The following is a 9993-nucleotide window of genomic DNA, read 5'->3' on the forward strand; positions in this document are numbered from 1 at the left end:
TGGGCTGTTTTACACAAACACGCAGTCTGTGTTTGCTCTCAGTGTTATGTCTGTGTACTTGCCAGCTTCTATTTAGGAATCCTGCAAACCCCAGGGCAACTCTCAACTGATAATGGGATTTTGCTGATGTGATAAACCTCTCTCACCCCTGCAATGCACAGAGCTGAAGCAGGCTTGGGGGAAGGGGTGAGGGAAGTTAAAGCATCGTGTCCAAGGACGTTTCTCTGAAAGATACATATGCCCCTCTGCCAATGTAAGACCAATGAAGCTACAGATGCATTTAAACAAGTGTCCCTCAAAGCCTTGAGTCACAAAATGATACCCAGGGAGACCACACCTGCCCATCCTTTCAGGGTGCTTTGACATTGGTTACACTGTCAGATTCCAAGCCTGCCCCAGGGAGTTAAGGATCTTCTTTTGTTTACTTAGGGCTTCCCTGGTGGCTCAGCTGGTAAAGTAGGACTCAAGTCATTCAGGAAATCAGCCTTGAATATTCATTGGAAGGACTGATGCTGAAGTTGAAGCGCCACTATTTTGATCAGCTGATGTGAAGAGCGGTCTTATCAGAAAAGACTCTGATGCTGGGTAAGATTGAGGGCAGGAGGAGAAGGGGATGACAGAGGATGAGATGGTTGGATGGCATCACTGATTTAATGGACATGCGTTTTGGGTAAACTCAGGAAGAGAGTGAAGGACAGGGAAGCCTGGTGTGCTGCAGTTTGTGGGGTCACAAAGAGTCAGATATGACTTAATGACTAAACAACAACAGCAGCATGCCCTTTGGGAAGAACGTGTCCTGCGCAGAGACGGAGGACAGTCCTCTTTGTGGGTGGACTGACCCAGGTGAGACCCAGATGAGAATGTGGGTCTCAGACGGAGGAAGAGATGGGCTAGTCCAGGGGAAGGGGTTCGGGCAGGTAGAACGGCATAGATGGTGGTCCAGCAGACCCTTGCAGGACATTTAGGTCACCATCCACAGGACTGACGGGGCACGAGAGGTGGCCAGGCCTGCACAGAGAAGGCCCCTGACAGTTGCTGGGCCACAGGTAGAGGGATACAGCCAAGCCATGGACAGCTGCCTGGGAGGGAGTCAGGTAACAAAGACACGGTCTCCTCACTCTGCTGCTCACCGAGCCCGACCAGAGCCAGGACTCCAGAGAGCTTGCTGATGGCATGCACGCAGGATGGAGAGGGGTGGGTGTGGCTGATGGGTGGGAGAGGCAGGGAGAAGACCGCTGATGACATTCAGGGAACAGAAATTGAGGCATCATATTGGAGGAGAGAAATTTGGTTGCACTGAACTTTAGTGGGTTTTATCTTTGGTGATGCATCAGTAGAACAAAGGGATTGAACGATGAACCCCTGAAGTCCCTTCTGGAGATGCCCACCTCCCCACTCCCCTGACCTGTGCTCACCAGACACGGTCCACTTCTTAGGACCGAGGTCGCCCTGCTCCAAGTGCATGCAGACTGTCCTCATCCCTGCAGCGTTTGGAAGGAGCCTTGTTCCCCTGCAGTTGGTAAATATTTAATTCTCACCCTGCACAGCCTGTAAATCATGCCACGGGCCGCGGCCTCGGGTGAGGCTCACACTGTAACACTTATGAAGCAGGTGCTCTGGCTTCTCGACTTGGGAAAGGCAGAATTTGAGGCAGCAGCCTGGGTCCAGAGCTGAAACAACCCCACAATCGTCTTCTTTTGTTGAGTGAGACACATTATTTCTAAGACTATAATGAGATTCTGACCCTGGGGGCTGATGGGAAGATTTGTGAGAATCATCGCTCACCCTATGGCTTCAGACGGAGCGGTTCGTGCCTGGCCTCATAATCATACTGGGTTGACAAAGCAGACAATTTATAAGATTCTAGTAACGTCTATGGGGGAAATGTAGCACAGGATGTATTGATTATATTTCTCTACAGAAACCTTAAGAATGTAGGATGTTTCACAGAGTAACTTAATTTAGCAACTCTTGGTAATGCTCCAATTTCATGGCTAATAAAGTCTAAGGTAGTTCAAAGAATAGCACATGATTGTCTAAATCAAAAACTAATTTAAAAAATTACAGTTGATCTAGTTTTGTTTGTTTCACTCAGAATGGACAAACTGGACTGAACTAAAAGGCTGTGCAGTCAGCCTGGAGGCTTAGAGCAGCCTCTTCACAGTTGTGCTGTGTGTGTGTGTGTGTGTTCTGGGTTTGTGCATGTAACTGGATGACGTGTGTGTGTGTGCGCTGTGTTTGTGTGTTTATTTGTATGGTGTGTATGTATGTGTGCTGTTTTTGTATATGTGAATGTATCTGTTTGTGTTCTGTGTTTATGCATGTGAGTGTATGATGTGTGTGTGCTATGTTTGTGTATTTGTATGGTGTGTATGTATATGTGCTCCTGAGTCAAGTTCAGCTGCTGCTAAGTTCATATGGCCCATGAACTAAGGACGGTTTTTGCATTTTTAAATGGTTGAAAAAAATCAAAAGAAGAATAATGTTTTATGAGGTGAAAATTATGTGAAATTCAAATGTCAGTGTCCATAAGCGGGGTTTTTATCAGAAGCCAGCCAACGTGGACGTGTTTTCTGTGGCTATATTCAGGCCTGATGACAGAGTTGAAAAGAGCTGTGATTGAGACCATTCGGCCCGCAAAGACCGACGCAGTCACTCTGTGGTCCTTTGAATCAGCAGTGTGCTGACCTACCTCCACACAAGGACACTTTCCTGGGTTATGTCAGTGAGTCCTCGCTTATTCCAATGTGGTCCCAATGAGCCAAGTGAAGTCACGAGATACAGTCACAGACAGACCCATGTGCCTTCTGACCGCAGGCCTTTCAGACTCCAGGGTAGGTTCTCTGCCTGCTGTGTGTGCTGGGCGACTCTCCCCTGCCTCTCCATCGCTCTTAGGATGAAATCTCAAACCCTGCCATGGCCTCCGAGGCCCAGCTGGGTATTCCCCCAACCCTCCCTGGCCAGGCATCACTCTCCACACTGGTCACTTCAGTGCAGAAGGTACCACAGGGATCTATGGGTCCACCCACCCCAGGGCCTTTGTACCTGCTTGGATCATCCACTCCCCCACTTCCTTCACTTCCAGCTGATCCTTCAGCTTCTCTTTGGTGAGGCCTCTGGACACTTCTGCACTGTTAGTTGGCGACTCTGGCTGCTGTGGTTCCGAGTGGGAGCTGGCCACACAGAAAGATGCCTGCAATTTGGGAGGCGGACATGAAGGCCCAGTGACGATGCATGAGGAAGTCCAGGTGCCCTTGGCCTTCACCCCTGCTGAGGTTGGCCTGCTGCCAACTCCTCTGGCTTGCCCATGACCTTTTCTCCTGCTTCTCTGGGTCCTGGCAGGTGTGTGAAGCTCTGCAGGGAAGGTTGCTGGCTTATGCAGGGCCCCTGTGTCATTGGGGTGCTCTAGCTGAGAGAAAGGCTGTGTTTATTCCCAGGTTCTAGTTCATGTGGCTGCTGACTATCGCTTCACATCTCACTCCTCTGCTGTGGCCCGACTGCAGGGGCCATGCTCACCTGGGCTTCTCAGCTTCCTCTCACAGGCCCTGCCTAGGGCCTCTTTTCTGACCCTCCAACCCTCCTCCTCTGGGCCTTTCCTTCCCCAGCATGTCCTGTGATGTGGGAGGTGGAATTCTGATGATTAATCCCTTATTCTGATGTTTGAGAATCTCTTGGACTGCAAGATCAAACCCGTCTATCCTAAAGGAAATCAGTCCTGGATATTCATTGGAAGGACTGATGCTGAAGCTGAAGCTCCAATCCTTTGGCCACCTGATGCGAAGAGTCGACTAATTGGAAAAGACCCTGATGCTGGGAAAGATTGAGGGCAGGAGAAGAAGCTGGTGACAGGATGAGATCGTTAGCATCACTGACTAAACGGACATGAATCTGAGCAAACTCCAAAAGATAGTGAAGGACAGGGAAGCCTGGCATGCTGCAGTCCAAGGGGTCACAGAGTTGGACCCAACTGAGCGACTGAACAACAACATTCTGTAACAGAGCTTCCTGTTTCCTTGATAGAACTCTGACTCCTTCCCTGCTGGGATAATGCCTCGACACAATTAATATGTCACCTTCGATGTCTCCTTCATTGCACTAATGACGTAATTGTGTAATTAATTACTGACTGGCTACTTGCCCATTAAATTTCATGAAGGTGGGCTGGCTCCTTACCCACCAGCTCCCTGTGGCCCTGGCATTGTTCCTATCAGGGCAGGCGTGTTCCACGTGGTGGATACACTGCTGCAAAATGAATGATTCATTTCAGAAGCAGCGTGGGCACATGGAAATGGGCTTTGCTCTTCTGCTGTGGCCCACCTTGTTTTCAGAACCTCCAGGCCCTCCAGGCCCATTTTGACCAACACATGTTAGTGGCCACTCTCTCTTCCTTGGCTCACCTGGTCCTGCAGTATCTCCAGTCAAGGGGACAGAGGCACCAAACTGTGGCTCAAAGATGCGCAGTTAAGGTAATCACTGTGATTCATTTTATTTTGGGGGAGTCATTACTGAGTTAAATTTTCCCTTTTTTGGAGACTAAAAAGTGAAAGTGAAAAGTGAAGGTCGTGTCCGACTCTTTGTGACCCCGTGGACTGTAGCTTACCAGGCTCTTCCCTCCATGGGATTCTCCAGGCAAGAGTACTGGAGTGGGGTGCCATTTCCTTCTCCAGGGGAACATCCCAAGTCAGGAATCGAACCCAGGTCTCCCGCATTGCAGGCAGATGCTTTAACCTCTGAGCCACTAGGGAAGACTAGAGGCCTTCAAAAGCCTGGTGCAGGGCAAACAGCCCGCAAAGAAGCGACTGGGCTTGCAGCCAGCTTGCCCTGTGACCCTGGGCACATTGCCTGGCTCCTTTCAGTTGTGGCCTCTTTGGTCAAAGGTGTGACCCTTCTTCTTGTGCAGGTGCAACGCTTGAACTTCTTAGTGACTGACATTCCTGGAGACTTTCATTTGAAGGTGGGTTTCTAGATTTCTACAACACCAGGGAAAAGTCTGCAAAATGTTCAAATGTCCCAGCAGACACTCTACAAAAGTGATAAATCTGTATCTTCTACATAAGTGATAAATCTGTATCATCAAAAACCCACAAACAATAAATACTGCAGAGAGTATGGAGAGAAGGGAACCTTCCTACACTGTTGGTGGGAATGTAAATTGGTGCATCCACTATGGAAAACAGTATGGAGGTGCCTTAAAAAACTAGAATTAGAGGTTCCTTAAAAAACTAAAAATAAAGTTGCCACATGATGCAGCATTCCTGCTCCTGGGCATATATCCAGGGATTAATTTAACCTGAGCCTATTTTTCACTATAAATATCTCACAATAAATGCAATCATAAAGTATATTTATCATGCATGTAAAGTACATTGACTTCTCTATAAACACAGTTACCTTGACAATCAACAGAAGATTAAAGCTGGTTTAGGGAGGAGCTTCCTCAAGACTTGTTCGCCATTCTGGAAAAGTGCATCCCAATAGCACCGCTATTCTGAGTATTTGAGTTGCTCATACAGTGCCCAGGGATCTGTCTGGATTTATAGCTGCTGCATCCTGGTAATTCTCAGCGTGGACTCAGGGATCTGATGACTTCATATGTCTTCTGGTTTAGTTCTGTGTTTGTGTGCTCAGTCGTGTCCGATTTTTTGCTACCCTTTGGACTGTAGCCCACCAGGCTCCTCTGTCCATGGGGATTCTCCAGGCAAGAACACTGGAGTGGGTGCCATTTCCTCCTCCAGGAGACCTTCCCGACCCAGGGACTGAACCCGGGTCTCTTGCACTGCAGGCGGATCCTTTACCTGCTGAGCCATTGGGGGTCCTACCAGGCCTTATTTCTGTAGTCTTATAAATGACTTCCCTTTTATATCACCTTAATTAGTTAAAAATTTATCTGATTAAAGTATAATTGATTTACAATGTTGTGTTAATCTCTGCGATACAGCAGAGTTGTTCAGTTATACATATACACACATTCTTTTCCATATTCTTTTCCATTGTGCTTTATCACAGGATATTGAAAATAGTTCCCAGTGCTATACAGTAGGACCTCATTGTCTACCCATTCTATATATAACAATTTGCATCTGCTAATCGCAAACGCCCAATCCATCCCTCCCTGCTCCTTAGTAAGCACAAGGCTGTCCTCTACATCTGTGAGTCTATTTCTAGTTCATAGATTAGTTCATTTGTGTCATATTTTATGTTTCACATGTAATATCATTTGATATTTGTCTTTGACTTACTTCACTTAGTATGATAATCTCTAGGTCCATCCATGTGGCTGCAAATGGCATTATTTCATTCTTTTTTATGACTGAGTAGTATTCCATTGTATTACATACCACACCTTTATCCATTCATTTGTCGATGGACATTTAGATTGCTATCATGTCTTGGTTATTGTGAATAGTGCTGGTATGAACATAAAAGTGCTTGTATCTTTTTGTTTTTTTCTTTTTAACTTATTTTTTAATTGAAGGATAATTGCTTTACAGAATTTTGTTGTTTTCTGTCAAACCTCAACATGAATCAGCCATAGGTATACATATATCCCCTCCCTTTTGAACCTCCCTCCCATCTTCCTCCCCATTCCACACTTCTAGGTTGATACAGAGCCCCTGTTTGAGTTTCCTGAGACATACAGCAAATTCCCATCAGCTATCTATTTTACACATGGTAATGTAAGTTTCTGTGTTACTCTTCCCATACATCTCACCCTCTCCTCCCCTCTCCCCATGTCCATAAGTCTATTCTGTATGTCTGGTTCTCAATTACTGCCCTGTAAATAAATTCTTAAGTACCGTTTTCTAGATTCTGTATATGTGCATTAGAATATGATATTTATCTTTCTCTTTCTGACTTACTTCACTCTGTATAATAGGTTCTAGGTTCATCCACCTCATCAGAACTGACTCAAAGGTGTTTCTTTTTATGGCTGAGTAATATTCCATCCTGTATATGTACCACAACTGCTTTATCCATTCACCTATCTAGGTTACTTCCATGTTCTAGCTGTTGTAAATAGTGCTGCAATGAACAATGGGATGCATGTTTCTTTTTCAATTTTGGTTTCCTTTTTTTCAGTTATGCCTAGGAGTGGGATTGCTGGGTCATATGGTGGTTTTATTTCTAGTTTTTTAAGGAATCTCCATATAGTCTTCCATAGTGGCTGTATCCATTTCGTCTCTTCCCACCTGTCGTTTTTCTTAACTGTTTACATTCTCCTTGGAATAATTTTGAGTGTTGGAGAATTATCAGTGATATCAGAGCCTCATGGTAATTATAGTTCTGGGCTTGACGTCTTGTTTGCAAAGCTGATTTTTTCTGGTGCTGAATTCAGTATTCACATGCAGCAAACACATCACTTAAAATTCAGTGTAGATCCCCCTTCTGCCTAGGGTGGAGAAAGCTGGAAAGAACATCACTCAGACTTTCAGGAGAAGAAGCCAGATAAGCCACAAAGTTGTAGTTTTTCCTGAACTCATCATAGGGGTAATCGAGTAGCCTCAATTTGAAGGGGTGAAGTTCTTCCTTCCAGTCACAAGTACTGCCTCAGAACAGAGATGAAGTCACTCCTATGATCAAAGTGTTCCAAAGAAGTCAGCAAAATTTTTAACTAATTGCTACAAACCTAGTGTGCACTAACATGGCAGCAAAGAGACCCCTAGACTTAATGGGACTTGGACCCACCCCCAGACTCTCTCCAATGGAACTCCATCAGAGACTCTCCAGACAGATTGGGTTAGGCTGGAGAGAGCCCAGTTGGTGATGCAGGCCTGCAGACTATATTAGACACCATTGCAGGAGCAGAGTGAGGGGAGGGGAGCAGTAACCCCCACCCTAGTGCCTGAATCACTTGAAGCCTTAAACCGATGTGTTCAGTTGCTCAGTCATGCCCAACTCTTTGTGACCCCATACCATAGCTCGCCAGGCTCTGTCTGTAGGGTTTTCCAGGCGAGAATACTGGAGTAGATTGCCATTTCCTTCTCCATATAGGAAAGGAGGCAGTGGGGTTTGTAGCCTCCAAGATGCAGGTACACAACAGTTGATGCTGAAGGAAGGAAAGAAGTCAGACCCTCTACCTGGAGAGAAAACTCCTCTACCTGGGAGTTGTTGTTGTTCAGTCACTAAGATGTGTCTGACTCTTTGTGGCTCTATGGACTGCAGCATGCCAGACATTCCTGTCCTCTACTATCTCCAGGAGTTTGCTCAAGCTCATGTCCATTGAGATGGGTGGAGAGAGCACTGGCCCAGCATCCTACACTGACACCACTAGCATCTCCTGTCGCTGGGGAGGGCAGGGAGCGCTCTTGTAGGACTCACTGGAGATATAGAGCAGCTGGACCTTCACGGGAAGGAGGTTCAGGGATACCCGCAAAGCTCCACCCTCAAGTCCCAAGCCCAAAGGGCTATCTGAAGCTGATGCTGGGCTGGGCGATGAAGACGCTCAATCACACCTGCCAGCCCAGCAGGGACAGGGAGCAGGGGAGGGAGCAAGAGCTCCCAGAAGCTCGGAAAACTCAGAGAGGCAGGTGTGCAGGGTTGGGTGAAAGCTGAGGACAGGGCCTGAACACGGAGGAAAACCTTTCTGCACTTCAGCTCCTACCTGAGCACAGAGCATCTTAGGGATTATCAAGTCTTTGGTTCCGTCAAGGTAATGGGATCAGTCAGCTTGGTCTGCCATAACTAAGTACCACTGACTTGATGGCTTAGAACAACAGAACTTTATTTTCTCACAGTTCTGGAGGCAGTGAGTCCAAGATCCAGGTGTCAGTGGGGACGGTTCCTCCCGGGGCCTCTCCTTGGCTTGCAGATGGCTTTCTTCTGGTTGTGCCCTTAGATGGTCTTTGTTCTGTGCAGGAGCATCCCTGGCACCTCTTCTTCTTCTTCTAAGGACACCAGTCAGGTTGGATTAGAGTCCACCCTTGTGACTTCATTTAACCTTTATTACCTCTTTCAAATGCTTCCCTGGTGACTCAGATGGTAAAGAATCTGCCTGCAAGGCAGGAGACACAGGAGACATGAATTCCATCCCTGGGTCAGGAAGACCCCCTGGGGAGGAAATGGTAACCCACTCCAGTATTCTTGCCTGGGGAATCCTTTGGACAGGGGAGCTTGGTGGGCTACAGTCCGTGGAATCACTGAGTTAGACACGAATGAGTGACAAGGATGCACACACACACACACCCCTCTGTAAAAGTCCCATCTCCAAATGCAGTCGTGTTCTGATTTACTGGGGGTTCAGTCAGTTCAGTCGTGTCTGACTCTTTGCAACCCCATGAATTGCAGCACGCCAGGCCTCCCTGTCCATCACCAACACCCGGAGTTTATTCAAACTCATGTCCATAGAGTCAGTGATGCCATCCAGCCATCTCATCCTCTGTCATCCCCTTCACCTCCTGCCCCCAATCCTTCCCAGCATCAGGGTCTTTTCCATTCAGAAATGACCTAAGTCAAATCCCTCATGACTACACAGTGGAAGTGAGAAATAGATTTAAGGGACTAGATCTGATAGACAGAGTGCCTGATGATCTATGGACAGAGGTTCATGACTTTGTACAGGAGACAGGGATAAGACTATCCCCATGGGAAAGAAATGCAAAAAGGCAAAATGGTTGTCTGAGGAGGCCTTACAAATAGCTGAGAAAAGAAGAGAAGCAAAAAGCAAAGGAGAAAAGGAAAGATATTCCCATTTTAATGCAGAATTCCAAAGAATAGCTAGGAGACATATGAAAGCCTTCCTCAGCGATCAATGCAAAGAAATAGAGGAAAGCAACAGAATGGAAAAGACTAGAGATCTCTTCAAGAAAATTAGGGATACCAAGGGATCATTTCATGCAAAGATGGGTTCGATAAAGGACAGAAATGGTATGGACCTAACAGAAGCAGAAGATATTAAGAAGAGGTGGCAAGAATACTGGGGGTTAGGGTTTCCTCAAATGGGTTTTTTTAAGGGGGGACAAATCAGTTAATAATGGTAACAATAACTGAGAAAGC

Source organism: Muntiacus reevesi, chromosome 8 (assembly GCF_963930625.1).
Source record: "Muntiacus reevesi chromosome 8, mMunRee1.1, whole genome shotgun sequence".
NCBI lineage: Eukaryota > Metazoa > Chordata > Mammalia > Artiodactyla > Cervidae > Muntiacus > Muntiacus reevesi.